The following is a 17,519-nucleotide window of genomic DNA, read 5'->3' as shown; positions in this document are numbered from 1 at the left end:
AAAATTACATTTTCTTCTTTTAAATTGATATTAAAAGCCAAATACAATGACTAAAAGATTAACTTTAAAACACAATGTAGAATTTTAGTTGTTGATAAATAGGAAGAACTACTTTTAGTATTTCCTGATTAGCCTTTTAATACATGTGGGGTCTACAGTGGTGCCCTTTCTTTCATCCCTGATAATGATAGTTTATTCTCTCTCTCTCTCTCTCTCTCTCACTCTCTTCTCCTGACTTTTGGTCAGTCTGGCTAGAGGTTTATGAATTTACCTGTGTTCTTAAAAAATCTGATTTTTGTTTTACTATTGTTTTCTTTTTAAATTTTATTCATTTGCCCCTATGTTTATCATTTCTTTCCTCTAGTTTGCTTTGGATGTAATGTGCCCTTCTATTTCTATTGTTAAGTTGAGGCTTAGTTTATTTGCTTGATAGCGATCTACTTTTCTGATGTAAGTACTCAATTTCATAACATTTTCTTTAAGTACCGTTCTTTGCAGAGATCATTTAGTTTTAAATAATCCTATTGAATCTAATTAAAAATGTAAGAGATGTCATTTAATGCTGTAAGGATATAACTTATATTGTTACAAATCCTTTGGGGAGTATGTTCTATATGTTAACTAATTTAATTAATGAGAAATATTTTATGGGTAATTATTTCCTAACTTTCTAAAGATTTCATTTATTTATCTTTAGAGGGGATGGGAGAAAGAGACAAAGGAAAAATGATTGGTTGCCTCTCACACACCCCAAACTGGGGACCTGACCCGCAACCCAGGCATGTGCTCTGACTGGGAATTGAACCAGCAACCCATTGGTTCCCAAGCCAGTGCTCAATCCACTGAGCCTTACTGGCCAGGGCCATTATTTCCCAATTTACACTTAATTTATTGTTATTTTCAAGAAAATTGGTAAATGCATTTCATTATATTTTAGGCAGTATATTTTAATTTTATGTACAACTGAAATCAAACTTTAAATATTGACCCAATGATAATCTCTTGCAAATAGATTTTTTTCTTTTATTAGTTGTCTTTTACTATTTAGCAAATTACCCCAAGTTTAGAGGCTTAAGAAAACCAACAATTTTATCTCATGGTTTCTGTGCATTCTGGTTCAAGGTCTCTGTCATAAGGCTACAATCTAGGTGTTGTTGGTCAGGGCTGTACACTCATTTTAAGACTTGGCTGGGGGAGAATCTATTTTTCAGCTTATTTGTGTGTTTGTTGGCAGGATTTAATTTCTCATATGGGATTGTTTGAGGGCCTTGGTCTTTTGCTTGCTGTTGACTAGAATGTTGCCCAAGTGCTTTGCTACATGGACCTCCCCGGAAGTGAGCTTGTAATATGGCAGCTGAGTTCATCAACTCAAACGAGCATGAAAGCAAGTTGAAGACATTGGGCATTTACTAACATTTTTTGGAAGTGACATTCTATTACTTTGCTATATCTAGTTTATTAGAAGAGAGTCACTAAGTCCAGCCTGTCTTCAGTGGGAAGGGGATTACATGAGAGCATGAATACCACACAATGGGAATCATTAGGGGTCATATTAGAAGCTTTCTACCACACTTATTTAAGACCCTTTCCTGAGCTTCTGAAAATTAGAAAACAAGAATTTAAAGTGAACCCACAGTTTGTAAAATTAGTACATTATGTGGAAGTAGATGTAGTAAAGAAATAACACTTTTTTCTTTCAAAAAGTATATTGTTTCATTTGTTCAAAACATATACTCAAGCTTCTGTCTAAATACCTTACCTATTTTAAATTTACCCTTTTATTTTGGGGGACATAGGTTCATAGGGGGCAAAATTCATATTTCTAATGCTTGTGCTTGATCTCTTTCAATTCCACGAAGCAGCATTTATACACAGGTTAGAGAGCCCTAGGAACGTGTTCCACTTCAACATGAATATGCCCGTGAAGGTCATAACTCAACATGAATATACCTTTGAAATCATGACTTGGAGCTTTTTAATGAACTAATGACTGTCCCTTGGCTTTCTAAAATGCAGAAGGGTGGCCCTTGCCTGTGTGGCTTTGTGGATTGAGCACCAGCTTCCAAGCTGAAAGGTTGCTGGTTTGATTCCCAGTCAGGGCACATGTCTGTGTTGCAGGCCAGGTCCCTGTTTGGGGGCATGCGAGAGGCAACTGATCTATGTTTTTCTCCCTCTCTGTCTCCTCGCTTCTCCTCCCTCTAAAAATAAATAAATGAACTCTTTAAAAAATAAAATAAAATAAAATGAAGATGGTTGTAATAAGTAATCTATGTTTCAGGGTTTGGAGAAACATCTCTAGGTATACTTAGTCCAAAGTCTCTGTGATAAAGGCTAGAAAGATCATTAGCTTGGCTTATATTTGCTCTCTTAATAACTCTAAATCTTCCAATGAACATTTTTAATTTGCACAAAAGGCGAGAGTGTAAAGCTAGAGACCAACTGATTTCATTAAAAGGTTATGTATAAATTCCTTTTAGCTTGACATTAGTTCTCCCATGCCCCAGTTTCTCTTTAACAATCCATTACAATCTCCTCTTGCAAAGGAATAATAATATCCTTTATCTTGTCATTAATGTTACCTGTCATTAATGTGGCCCAATCACTGTGGCAAGAAATCCCACAGTCAAGTCAGTCAGTCATAAAATATAAGACTATTCAAACTAGAGTTTCATTAGATTTAGTACTTGTCTCATGGCCCAGCTTTATAATTTGAATGCAGAGGTCCCAGGCATTGCATTCTGTGACTTGATGCCACTAAATGCTCATCAATGTGCCTAATTTGTCTGAAATATTTTTAATGAGCCCAGATTTACATCCCTAGAAATTAGCACTTAGGAAGGCCAATGACTTATTTCATTATTCATCACTTCTTGCTTCCCATTAGCAAAATTAACAGCTGGCCTACCCCAAAGGATGAGGATAGTTTCAAACTGTTTGACAATGTGGATTGAATAAAAGACTGGAAATTTTTTTTGACATAGATTCAAAGGATTGTGATTCTTGTATGTATATATTACATTTTGTGTGATAATTTAAAAAGTAGATATAAGTGATCATGATTATAGGTAAAATGATGTTGATACTAATCTGTCCCTGTATCTTAATATGAAATTGAAATTGAGGTAATCTCCACATATTTTATGAATTCTGTTCATTTTATTTTTATTCATATAATCATATCTGCCCTGTTTTTCCTTCACATCTTCTAGGATTGTGTTTAAAAGCAATTTCCATTTTTTAAAAATAAGTGATATATAATCAGACTTCCATTTATGTTTTTCAAATGATTTCAGAAATATCAGTTAGGGATTGCTGTTTTGCAGAATGCAGTCAAGAAGCATGCATTTGTGATATTCTCCCTCCTTCTTTCCTCTTTTGTCACTTAACTTCTTATTTCGTAGAATTTATAAATTAAAGTGAGTCTACTAGCCTGAACTGTATTACTCTTTTGAATTCTGACTTTTAAAATTCTTCTTGCTTGGTGGAAAAAAAAAAGGTAGAATCAATGGATTGGGAGTCTATTAAGGCTAATTATTTATGTGTATGAATGTGGTCAGATTAATCCAGTGAACAAACAGGGAGAAAATGATTGGAGAATGAGGTGTTTAGTACTTGGAACTAATATTTTAGAAATGGTGCAATATTGGTGATGGCAAGGACTAGCTTATAAAGAAAGTGAGTATCTGGGAAGACATCAAGGATATCCAGAAATTGAGAAGTCAAGGATGTATCTCTGTTGATGTTAATGTCAGTAGAAGGCTACTATGTGTAAAAGGGGAGATGATAATAGTGAACGCATTAGTAAATTATGGAATTGCTAAGTAATAGGAAGTGAGAACAATAAGCCAAGGGCAAGAGTGACATAATCTGGTAGAATATGATGACTACACCCATAGTGCAGAACATTTATTTACACCACTCCTCCCAACAGGACAGAAACTATTTAACTGTACTATATTCTGTATTGCTTTTACAGGCATTTCTTTTTGTATTACACACTCACATTTTGCTTTGTGATTATTGCAGGTATATTTAATAGGGGTAACACGAGAAATTCATTGAACAAAATGAGGATAAAACAAATCATTTTTAATGAGAGATCCACTAGCCTTTCTTACTTTAGGAAAAAATGAAATTCTATTCATAATTTTGCATCTTCCAACACCTGTTTACCAAAATGCCCCAAACTCATTAATCGAATTCAACTTCTCTCTGGATATTAGCCATGTACAATTAATTACCATAAAACTCTCAAATGAAATAAACTCAATGTCACTTACCGTACCATTCAGCCATTTTCATCAGTCTTGCAATACTTCTTGAATCACAATTAAAACCTGTAGAAAATAAAGATGTGGAAAAGTTTAAAACAGCATTTCTTAATAATTTAACATTTAGGTTTTTGTCAATGCCTCCAAAAACAAGTTGAAAAATAAACTTTTCTACAGAATAGGGGAAACTAGGCAGGAGTTTTCATAATTTTATGGTCTGTAATTCTTTTATACTAGCTATGGACTGTGGAGACATTTATAAAGATCAGCAATCTTTATAAACAAAATGAACCTTAATTTCAACTGGGAAAATATCAACAGGAAAGTGTACTAATGAGGGGAAAAAAGAGAATGGTCTGTGATGTTGTTTGTGCATGTAGAGTTGTTAATGATCTGTTAGTGATGAGTATCTGTCACCTGATTACTCTCTTAAAAGAGTTTAACACTAGTGGAGAACTTAGGGAAAGAAAATCCAAGTGGACTAATTTAATACAATGATGCTGTGTAATTTCTGTGTTTGTCTCCTTTTTATCTTGTTTACCTATATTCCTTTTCATAAAGATGGGCAACAACAAGCACCAATATCTTTGCTTGAGTGGCGTAAGTGTACATCTCTTTCTCAGAAGCAAAAAACATGTCAATAATCCTAATGCAAACACACCTTTCTGAAAACGCTTTTCCCATAGAACCCCAAATTTTAGAATTGAATTTAATTTTAAATTCTACTCTTGGAAGTAAAATATAATATTGAGAACAATATGGTTATCTCCAGATTAATCCACAAAGAGGGAAATTCCAGTAAGTTAATTTTATAGACTTCATCTAAATATACATTTTCATTAAAAATAGGTAAAATTATATTTGAAAAAATTTGATTGTATAGGCATCTCAAAAATGACAGTTAAGTAGGAAAAATATTTAGGAGGGACAATAAATCCTCTGCTGATCTGTTTCATATAATCACTACATAATGAATGCATGGAAATAATAATTAAATATTGTAAAAACTAAATTGTTCATTCCATGAATTAGTCTCTGTAGCAGTAAAAAAACCTGACTTATTTTATGTTAGATAAGCAAAACTATGTGAAAGTCTAATGATTGAAAGAAGTCACATGATGGTTTGGTTCCCAGTCAGGACACACGCCTGGGTTGCAGGCCTGGTCCCCAGTCAGGGCAGCATGATAGGCAACCACACATCAGTATTTCTGCCCCTCTCTTTCTCCTTTCCTTCCCTTCTCTAAATATATATATCTATATATATATGTATCTACACACACACACACATACATATATATATAAGGTAGAAGTGATATATATTTATATACATATATATATTTAAAAGGTAGGAGTGATAAACAGAAAAAAGAGTTAAATAAATATATGTGATTTTATATAATTTATATAGATATAGAGAAACTGTATGCATAGAACTGGGGCTATGGGTTCTTATTTTATTATAGCAACATCAGATACATTTCATGTTCTGATCTTTAGTCTTAAGGTCTATAAATAGGCAATTAATATATGTGTGGCAGGATAAAGTCTTCTGTCCTCTAGTCTCCCACATTCCTGTCCCTCTTATCCATGCAAGGAAAATGTCTTTTTGGTGAAAGCAGGTAAAAAATAATGATCAATTTGGTATGATAATTAACCATGTTCTACTATTGCAGGGGTATAATATTAGCCTAAGGAGCTTTTGTTTATATTAAAGGCCCTTCACTCCAGAGATCGAAATCTAACAAATGCAAAAATTTATGTCACCGTGAACAAATGGGTAAAACCACAAATAAAGATCTTTATAACCTTGACTTTTGGGAAAGAAGGGTAAGAATAGAATAGTTGGATTAAAAAACCAAAATCAAATAATTTTGTACCAGAGGGATGGAGAAGACCAAAAATGGGGCAGCAGGGAAAAGGGGGCAAAGGAATGCCTTTGGGAGACATTTAGGTTTAGATGAGGTCACAGGGGTGGGGAACCTGTGATGGGATTAGAGGCTTTATAAGAAGAGGCCCCAGAGAGCTTGCTGTCTGTGTCCCCACCATGTGAGGACACAGAAAGAAGGTGGTCACCTGAAGGCTGGGAAGGGAGCGCTCACTGGAAACTGACCAAGCTGCCACCTTCTTCTTGGACTTCTAGCCTGTAGAACTGTGACAAAATAAATTTCTACTGTTTAACTCACCCAGTCTATGGCATTTTGTTATGGCAGCTGGAGCTGACCAAAATAGTTCATGGCATGTCAATCATAAGATTTTTCCCTGTAATATATTATAGTCATTATGGAGGCATAAGATAAAATAATGTAAAGAGGCCACTAATAATTTTGATACTTCAATTTTTGAGAGTCATCATGCTCTGTTCTCGTGACTTCAGCAGTCTAACTTTGGTTTGGACTTGACGGCAAGTTCAGGGTAAAAGCAAATAAAAAATAAAAAGCATCCATGGGACGGCTTCCACTCTCTCAGTAGCTCACGTAGATTGAGCACCTGCAATTTGCCAGCCACTGTCTAGGCACTGAAGAGTCCTCGGGGAGCACAAACAACCCAAATCCCACCCTTCAAGAGTTAAATTATATAGAGAGATGCACGCGACAAACTGAACAAGATCTACATAGTATAATACATGTTCACGAGCTCTGTGGAGATAAAGATAAAGCAGGAGCTGGGATCGTTGAGGAGGAGGTTCAGCTTTAAAGAAGCTTGTCCAGACAGTCATCAAGGAAAAGGCATTGTTTGAGCAGACCTGAAAGAGCCTGGGGACAGGCCATGAACATCTGGGAGAAGGTCCTAGACATAGAGAACAGCAAGGACAAAGGGTCATCAGTGGCAATGTGCTTGCACATTTGAAAACAGGCCAGGAGCCCAGTGTGGCTGGAGTGGAGGGAGGAAGAGGGAAAGAGAGAATGGTGTGAATATGCATGTGGTGGGAGAGAGCAAGTGGTTAGAAAATTGGTTGTGTTCATGTTCCGGTGTGGACGTTTCAAAAGAATGCTAATGCACTGAACTCGAGTTACAATTACCTATAGTCACAATCACAATAGTCTGTTATTTTCTAGAAAAACTCTGCAAGTGAAACAGGGATTTTAACACTTTTTGTGTTCATTGTTTTTAACAGATGGTTCTTTGGGTAACCTGAAGCTCAGTTTTCAGATACTGTATTTTAAATAAGAAAGTTGCTATTTGAACAAAAGGTTGAAAAGTCAAACTTTTTGATGGGGAGGCAAGGTAAGCCAGAGTTTACATTCGAGGCCAAATCTATTCTCTCCAAAGCTGAGGATGGCATTCTCAATCTGTGCAATTCTCTGGATGTGGTTGATATAAAATGAAGCAAGAATGCACTTTACACAGCATAGTCAATACTCTGAAAAAAATCAATGTTTTACAATCACTATTAGATAAAGATTTATTTTCAGCCCTTTGTTATTGATTTTGGACTATAGGGGGGATAAATGGTGATGGACGGAGACTTGACCAGGGGCGGTGAACACACGGTACAGCGTACAGATGATGTGTTGTACAACTGTGCACCTGAAACCTGTATAATTTGCTAACCGGTGGCACCCTCATAGATTTAATAAAAAGAAAAAAACAAACAAAAAACATTCAGGGTGAAAAATGTTTACTTCTAATTAATATAATTAAGGTTAGCATTTTAAATGAATATTTGGGTCATTGACAATTGCAGTATTTTGTGCATTGAAACACCATTGAAGAAAAAAGAAGCTGGGAGACTATCTCAGCTATAAAACCTGGTAAAGATGGGTGGACAGTGGAAACACTTGCGAGAGGTCTATGCACATGGTGGTTTTAATTTTTGTCCCTTAAAATGTTTTTAAATTATGCTACGTTTCATGAATATTTCTTTAAGTATTAGGAGGAAACATGTCACCCCAAATCTCATGCTAAATATTATTTGATTGTGATAGATTGTGTTCAGCATAAAATTGAAAAAGGCATGAGATCACACAGTAACTGGGTCATAGTGATCTTTTCCACTGGTTTGGGAGAAAGGCAATGGAGGTAAATGCAGGGCCGGGATGAGGATGGGGGCAGCTAGCTCACTCTGAACTGGGACTCAGACTCCTCCTTCGGTGCTCATACATACCACTAAGCCCTCCTTAGTTTTCCCTGAGGCAATTTTAGTAGCATTCTACCTGAGCTCCTTTTCTTTCCATTTCTTCCATTCTTTCAGTCTATCCTTCATATTACTATAAAACTTGAATTATAGAACTTATATTAAAAAATCTACAAGGACTTGTAATGGTTCTAGAATAAATTCTGGATCTAGCACTAAAACCCAGGCCCTGGAGATCTGGCACAAACTCTTTGTGAACTTGTTTCCCACTAATAGGACCCCTGGCCCACCCTGCCTTGGAAGAGTGGTGATTAGTCCTGTGGCCTGGTGACTCTGTCTTACCATATGTGCAGGATCACTTGCTCTTCCACACTCAGGACCAGATAAATAATTTGTGGGGCCCAGTGCAGAATTAAAGTGCAGGCCCCATTGTTTAAAAATTAAGTATTTCAAGATGATAATGATGCAGCATCAGACTGAACGGGGATCCTTCTGAAGCAGGACCCTGTCATCGCACAGGTCACATGTCATTGAAGCTGTCCCTTTCTTCACACCTCGCTGACCAGAATTTCATGTTTCAAGGCATAGATCACATGTTTCTTCATGTTAGAAATATTCCCAAGTACTTTATATCACAGTAAACCATGCCTTCCAATTCCTGCACTCCCCCCAAACCTATGTAGTTACTTACTTTAGTTTTCTTAGTATATGTCAAGCACATAAAGAAAGGGATGCAATCTTATTCATACTCAACCCCTCTTCTCTCTTTTCTAACCTAGTGCATTTTACACAACTGGTAAGACAGAAATTATGTCTCAGAGTTTAAGTGTCTTTATTAGAAGCCCTCAGAAAACCATGGCATTGGCTGCACCAAAGCCTGTTTCTTTTCCATGGCTTTCCAGAGCCTCAGGATTTTACCCTGACAACAAGCATATTGCACAGTGAACAGGGAGCCTGATCATTTTCTGCCTCCTTCTACCACATACCGGGGTCCTTTCTGGTCCCTGGCTTCTGGCCCTTTCTGTGACACCAGCTTCTTTCTGGTCATTAGAATGTTAGAAAGATGAAATCAATGTTCCACCCCAGGGATAAAGAAAGTAATGCAATAATAAATATATATTTAAAAAAGATAAACCAATATAGAATGGGTTTCAAGGGATGGGTAAGTCAGCAAGTTAGCAGAAAGACTTGACTAGTGCCTTTATTTTCAATGCTATTTACTTTCTATAAAGTATATTGACTAGCATAATATACACTGCAAGGGACAATGTAAAAAATCTCAGATGTTGTGTCTACAATATGGGCTTACTTGCTAGTAATTCTAGTGCCCCTTGAAAGTTTTGTTTACAAAATAAAGTAAAACAAATTTTATTTTTTGTGGGTGGGAAGGGAAAATGATAATGGAAAACATGAATATGGTCAAATTATTAAGGAGGAAGTAGCTGGAATTTGCTTCCCTTGAGACTCGTTTTAAAAGACAAAGGGCATCTTTGATTTTAGCAGCTAAATTCTAATTAAATGGGAAGTTATTAGAAGTGTTATACCTATTAATTCTAGTTACCGGATTTCCATTTAGCCAGAGAATCTAGTCTAATTTTGGACATGCTTGTAAAGTTTGTAATATTTGCTTTTTACCACCCACATTAATTACTCCTTATCCTTCTTACATTCCCTTTGGATACACTTCATTTACTTCCATTCACTGGTACACTCCTTTGTTCATTTCCTTCCATTCAGTATAATACACAAGGTGGGACAAAAGTAGGTTTACAGTTGTTTGTATGGAAAATACTACAGCCACTAATACACAATAACACAAGAATAAACTGTTTTGCTTGCCCACAACTGTAACACTACTTTGCCCCACCCTGTACTAAGGTGTTAACTGTTAACAAGGGTGACCATATATCCCAAGTTCCTGGAGGCCCTGGGCTTGTGCCTTTTGCTGTTGCTCTAACATATTTGGTGTCTCCTCTTTCATACTCATATCACACAGCTGAAAACTTTCACACAGCTTAGATGGTAAACTAGTTGGTCCTTCCAGCGTTACTTCCTAGTGTTACCTAACCCCAGAGGAAACTTCTTTTAATAGAACCAGAACTCTCAGGGGATGAAGAGTTAATGGTATACTTTGAGATACCAGCAACTGGTTGTAAAGAACTAGCGAGGGGTGAGTGTGGGGAGTGAATGAACTGGGAGGCTGCATTCTTGTAGCCCTGAGATCATAGAGCTATACCACAGTCTTACTACTTTATACGAGTAGCAAGTTCTCTAGGAAAGTCTCTTGGATGTTACATTGCAGTGACAGACTCAGAAATGTCCGTTTCCAGATATTTCACTGAAGGTAAAGAATTCAGTGATTGCGACGTAGGTGTCAGCATGGATCCAGAGCTTCATGAGCCCAACAATAGTTAAGTAAATTAAGTTCCTCACACATGTCCTGAAAAAGATGGATGCACCAAAGATCAGGTACTGTAGATTCTTATTACTTAAAACAAAACCAATGTACATTCCCTAGTTTTTTTTTTGTTATGAGGGTACATTATGCTATATAATACTAGATGTCTGGCTATTTGACTTCCTACGTACATGATCCCAAATCTGTCTTATGGTTTTACATTTTTCATCGGAATCTGGTTTATAGGTTAACTAGCTAATAGGAATAAGACAGACTGTAAAGAAGGAAGGATGGAGTAGGTACAGTATCTGCCAAGAGGATATGTCTGGGGATAACTTGCCTGGAAAGACTGGCTCTCCAGAGGTGACATTTCCCTTCTGAATGAGGTTCTGATGACCTTACACATTGTACACACGATGTGGCCTTTTGTTGTTGTTTTATTTTGTTTTTGCTAGCAGCTCCACAGTAAGAATAGCCCAAGGGAACACATTTTTGTAAATGTCTGTAAAATTTTAAACCTACATAAAGGAACAGCAAACTCTTTGTCAAAAACTTGGGTCCTGGAATCATTTCACAGACATGAAGCAAATGGATACCCAGGTCTTCATTCCAGATAATAACAAGGAGAATATGACAGCTCTATTTTCATAAAAAGTTATTTTACAGATTAGTGAGGCAAAGTTATTAGAGTGCTTTGAACATCTAATATGGGTTATATAAATGTAGATTATAATGAGGGTGAGCAGAAAAATTAGTTGGTCACAGCATGGTGAGGAAGTTAATGAATTCAGCAGAAGCAACCCATTATGCAGAGATTTCTGGAGGAGACAAAAGAAACTGTTTTTGCTCCTATGTGCAAAATGACCTTGAAAATTCATTACCTGACCTTACTGTATGCATCAGTAAATTCTGCTGGTTTTGGAAAGAGCCTGAGGGAAATGAGGCAGTACCACGGTCCTAGCCATGTTTACAAGGTCTGCACCAGCAGGACAAATGTCGTTGTGCAGAGGGTCTGTGTTGGGCCACAGTATAATTAGGTTTGGTCTGATTTCATTTTCAATTAAAGTGATCAGCTTAATTCACTTTTCTTCCAGTTACTAACAAGATGAATTTGATAATATTTCAGGCTTATTAAGAGTGTGCCATTGTTGCTTGTAACTCTTCAGGATATAGTTTTATTTTTCCAGGTTACTAAATGTGAATATGGTTCTCTCATTATTGTAGATAAGCAGTTGAACTCAAGCTGGCCAACCTTTACAAAGGGCCTGCTGTGTATCAGAAAAAGAGAGAGAAAGCAACAGGAAATACATAAAAGAACTTGTTGGGTTTGGAGTCAGAAGTTCAGAGTGGAAAAATCATAATCTGCTTGAGAGAAGCAGAAGTTGAGGCTATTTAGTGTTAAGGTCAGTGAAAGATTGTGGAGGGCCATCAAGGTTATATTCTGGAATTCTGATTTTCTCTTTGGATGATGGGTAAATAAACATATAAAAATAATCATAAATATGATTTTTAAAGTCACCCAGTTAGTAATATGCAAGAGAAACTGTGCCTATGCCCAAGTCCCTTAAAGCTGGGAAGTGAATGGCTCAGCAACGTGTCTGTGAGCCTGCGTCTGGTATTTTCACCGTGAGCATGTTTGCTGTAAACATCGTTGCTGCAAGCGTTTTTGTAGTACAACTGGTTGTCTCATGTAAGGCAATCTCTCCATAAGGGTAAAGTAACAGAATATAGAAGAGAGACATTAAAAAAGACAATGATACGTGAACAACTACTAGCAAAATTAAAAAGACTCTATTGAGAAAATGAAAATATATCATCTTTGAAGTTTTCCGTTCCTTGTATTATATATAAATTTCTTCTTATTGTTGTTTCATCTTTTCGTTTAGCATCAGACTTTTTTTTCTTTTTTTATCGTTGTTCAACTACAGTTTTCTGCCTTTTCCCCCACCCCTTCCCCCACTCCAGCCCTCCCCAAGATTTTTTTTCTTCATTGAGAGGTATTAGTTTCAAACTAAAGAATTAATTCATACTTAATGCTCTCAAAGACTTTTGTGAATTAGTATTTGCCAAAGGGTGATAAACTTTTGGTGTTGACAGGTGGGAGGGATGGGCTGTGCTTGAGAAGGATTTGCAAAATATGTGTGATTATGTTATAGTGCAGTATGTAATCTGGGTTTATACCCAGCTTTGTAACCTGGCTTTATAAGCAATTATCCTTGTCTACTGTGTTAGGAACACCACATCTACTTATTGCTGTATAGACCACAGTGAGGGCTGAGATTTATATTATATAAAAATGGGAGTGACGGCAAGAACTTTGTCAATGGAGAGATGAAACCAAACAGACAACAGGTTTAAATATATTAAGTTGGCAAAACGTAAACTAAACTGCCAACCAGTTATTTTATGTTTCACTGTGAAATTGCCAACATAACTGCCAACCAGTTATGTTTCACTGTGAAATTGCCTTACAACCAATTAGTTGGTGTGGTAAAAAGTTTTGCTGCTAAAATAGTTGCAGGGAAAATGTTTATGTCGAAGATGCTTACTGTGGAAATATCTGGAATCCCATAATCCATTCACTGACTTCGGCAAGTGAGCATGGGGTAGGGAGGCCAGGTGGGGTATGGAGGGGGAGAAGGCAAGTGACTGGGTCTGATCTCCTGAGCTAAGTGATGACAGGTCTGCTCACCGAACCAGATAGTGTTTGTCAGCAGGAGTGCCACCTATCTGTGGAGTGCCTTTGATAAGTTGTCTAAAGTTGCTCAGGGTAAAACGGAATCTATTTGTTAGTCAGGCATGACTCCCTGGAAATGTCACATAAGGCCTAAAATACTTTGAGTATAAAATGGAGATGTTTCCCAAGCCAAATGTTGCCTTCTAGATATGTGGGGAGACTGTGAATGGTACGTTATTTAGAAACTATGCCTGCTTGGGTGCCTGGGGTGCCGAGACAGGACCCGGTAGCTGTGGCAGGGGCCCCCAGACTCTCGCTGTGTCACCTCCGGCTCATCACGCTCACTTGTGTTCTTGGAACTATTTGTTAATGTTGAAACTGAGGAGGAACTTTATTCCTGTGAGTCTGATTTTATGGCCTTTCTGTTATCTCATGTAATACAGAATACTCATGCGTATTTTTAAAATATAAAGATTTTTAACAGTATTGAAATTTTAGGAACAGGGAAAGACTTTCATTGACTAAATCAATCTGTTCTGAGCGCTCTCCAACCTTGTTCCTTCGTTCCCTTCCTTTCCCAGCTACGTGAGGACGGCAGCGTGTCTAGGCAGGGGCAAGGATGGAAGGTGCATATGGAGGTATGTTATCATCTTAGAAAATTCATTAACACCTGGCAGAGGGAGGGGTAAGAGAGAGGTGGAAGAATTTCTATCAGCATTTTATAATGGGGAAATAGTGTCTTTCAGGTATTATACCCGGTTAAAGGAAAAGAAAAAAGAAAAAAACACATATCTGAGGCTGAAGTATTTCAACTCACATGTATTGTCAGAGAGAAAAAGACCAAAGCCAGATAGATTTCTTCTTCTTTGGGGATGAGGCAAAGAAAAAAGGAAAAGAAAAAAAGTCTAGAGGCAACAGGAAAGAGAATTCCATAACATAAAAGTAGCCAAGCACTTTAAAGAAATAAGTATAAAAATTCCCTTAAAAAATTATTTACTAGTGAAATAGTTACTTGTTATAAATGAAAGTCCACAAGACATGATAGAAAAGGCAGTGATCAGCACATCATAAATAATGGTCACATGTATATAGGGAACGCAGGAATGAAATGTGTAACGTACATAGAGTGAACACTTGTAGAAATTTTAGAAATGTTTCAGGGAAGTTCAAAGTTTGATAATGAAATTGATACATTAAAGACATTAAACAGGCATAATAGATATTTCAGGAAATCAAATCATTGCTCTAGAAGACAAATTTGAAAAAACCTCTTAGATGTATGAGAATAAAAATGGTGAAGACAGATAGTGAGAAGTAAGAAAGACAAAAACAGATGATAACATATTAAATCAAAAGGTGTTCTCAAGAAAGAAACCAAACCACATTATGTAATCACCAAGACAGGATCAACAGAAGTAAAAGTCACACTAACCTCATTTGTGTCTCTCATATTTAACATAAGCAGCAAGGATACATAGAATATACAAGCAGCCTGTGTCTCAGCCAAATTGAGAAGCTTTTGAGAAAGTAATAGAAAGATATTCTTTTATATATCCTTTCTGCAACATTTTAACAGATTTGTATTAGTTGAATAGTATAATAAAAAAATAACAAGTAATTTTTTTCATGTAATGAGGAAATGGCACTGATTTGCTCAACTTTGAAAATTTTTAAAAATCAAGATTTTCTAAGCACTTAATAGTCAAATTGTTTCATGCCAGTAGAAATTAATAGTCAATAATAAAAAAAAGAAAATGATTTATATGTTGAGAGAAAAAGAAATGATCAAATGACTACTAACAAAAATATATAATGAAGATATATAATAAGCAGAATATTATCAAATATATGTTCAGCAAATGAAACTGTGTTTAACACTGCATTAAAAGATAGATATCAGATTGAGTTAAAACAATTGAAATGCTTCTATTTGTATAAGAAATACCTTAAAAGTAAGAATATATAGTGTCACAAATATAATATGGTCATGAATTCATATGAGACAAAAATCAATGTAAAACTCTACAAAGCAAGAAAAAAACAAAAAAGATACATTAATGTACATATATGAAGTCTGTCCAGAAGGTATCCAGCCATGTAATGTGAAAAATGGAGACATTTATTGAAGAAAACGCAATATACAAGGAACATTGTGTGTAGGACAATGACACCCCAGTCCCCTTCAAAGTTGACATTTTGGGACCTCACACAGTTCTCCCAGTTGCCATCAGCTGCTCCATCGTATTTTCCCGAATCTCATCAATGGTCAGAAATCTCTTCCATTTTAAAGATGGTTTCACTTTTAGGAAAAGCCAGAAGTCACAGGGTACCAAATTTCAGCTGTAGAGGGGCTGAGTCATCTGGGTGGTTTGAATTTTGGTCAAAACCCGCTGCATGAGACAGCATGCGCTGTTGTGATGATGCTGCCAATCACCAGTTGCCCACAGCTGTGGCCCTCTGAATCATCTGAATAGTTTCCATGGAGGAATGTTCAAGCTTAACAGAAAATTTGACACAGATTTATATCTCTACTCACTCAGTCATTTTGAATGTGACAGCCACACAGTACCCATGCTCACTCAATGGCATCTAGTGCACCCCTGACTAGCACAGTGATGTCACCATTGTTCACACATGCACATTCCTGTCCACTCTCCTTGGCTGTCAGGTTACATCAATGTCACACAAACTGTTCTCATTATGTTAACAATGGCTGGACTTTTTATGGACATTCCTTGTATATTTATATATTAATATATCTGATATTTGTCACTGGTAGCATTTAAAATCAAGGATTAAATCACAATATGATGTCATCCCTGTATTCCTGTTTTATTTTTTCTCAGTATTCTTTCTTTAGATGTTTGACATTCAATAGCTGCCATCATTTTGCTCTATAGCTCTAAGGTCATTTCTTTAGCATTATTGATGTATATAAGCAAATTCTTGTTGTCAGTGTTATTATGGAAGTTTGCTTAATTTCAGTTTCCAAGATTCCTATCGCATTACTAACTTCCTCCAGAAGATAGTTCTCAAATTTTGTCCTATTCTAGTCTATTAGTCTCCTCTCAAACAAGAGGTCTCATTGATCAGAAATGTATAAATATTATTCTTTACCTGTGGCATTCATCTTCATATTTTACTGGTTAGGATAAAATTAAAAGTCTTATTGTTTCATAGAATCACTACCCTAATAGCCACAATAGACCTATTGTATTTAGGTCTAGAAAAATAGGTATATCCTTACTGAATTGTCCTGATACATAAGGTACATCTTTTATTTACCAAACATACTTGTAAATCCTATTCATTGGGAATATTGTTGCCACAAACTCTTAGTTTCAGGTATGTCTCCAACTTTGCATTCATTTCCTTTGGGTAGCATTCAAAAAATGGCATGGCTGGAGTAGTATTTTTTTCCTGTATCAAGTGTTACAGAAGCACCTTTGTATCCATGGATAGGCATAAATCCTAGAAACAAAATAGGACCTCGTGATTCATCATCCCTTCCTCCATTAAGTTACATGAATTACTAAGGACTTGAGTAGTTTTATACTACAGTATTCTGAGTGAAGGATAGGTACTTAAATATACTTTTAATAATAGAGAATACTGTTATTAGCATAACATACTAATATAAAAGCAATATATTATAATGGATTCCTCAGAATTTTCCTATTGCTAGTATTAGTCTTGAAGGATCAGTCTTATAATACAGATTTAGTCCCAGAAATTATAATGATTGATGTATATCTATCATACATACTATTCTAGATGAAAGACCTAGACTTCCCAATTAGGGTCACCCTTAGTCCTAGCTCTAGAAAATGTCTAATACTCAGGTTTAGAATGGCAAATCTTTTTAATTTTATAGCTGAGGTTAAATGACCATTCCAAGGATTACAAGAGTAAAATTGAAACACCATGTCATTTTTTATTGTTGTGAATAAATATTCTTTTCTTAGGTCTCATCTGTGAAAGAAAGATGCTGAATAATTAGATTACTCATTATTTGTGCCTCGATCAATATGCATTCATTGGTTTGACTTGGAATACTATTTATATGATGATACAAGATGATGTCTTTCTCTGCAGGAA

The sequence above is a fragment of the Sturnira hondurensis genome, unplaced genomic scaffold (assembly GCF_014824575.4).
Source record: "Sturnira hondurensis isolate 20B ecotype Veracruz unplaced genomic scaffold, ASM1482457v3 Scaffold0022017, whole genome shotgun sequence".
Taxonomy (NCBI): domain Eukaryota; kingdom Metazoa; phylum Chordata; class Mammalia; order Chiroptera; family Phyllostomidae; genus Sturnira; species Sturnira hondurensis.
This window is presented reverse-complemented; position numbering follows the sequence as displayed.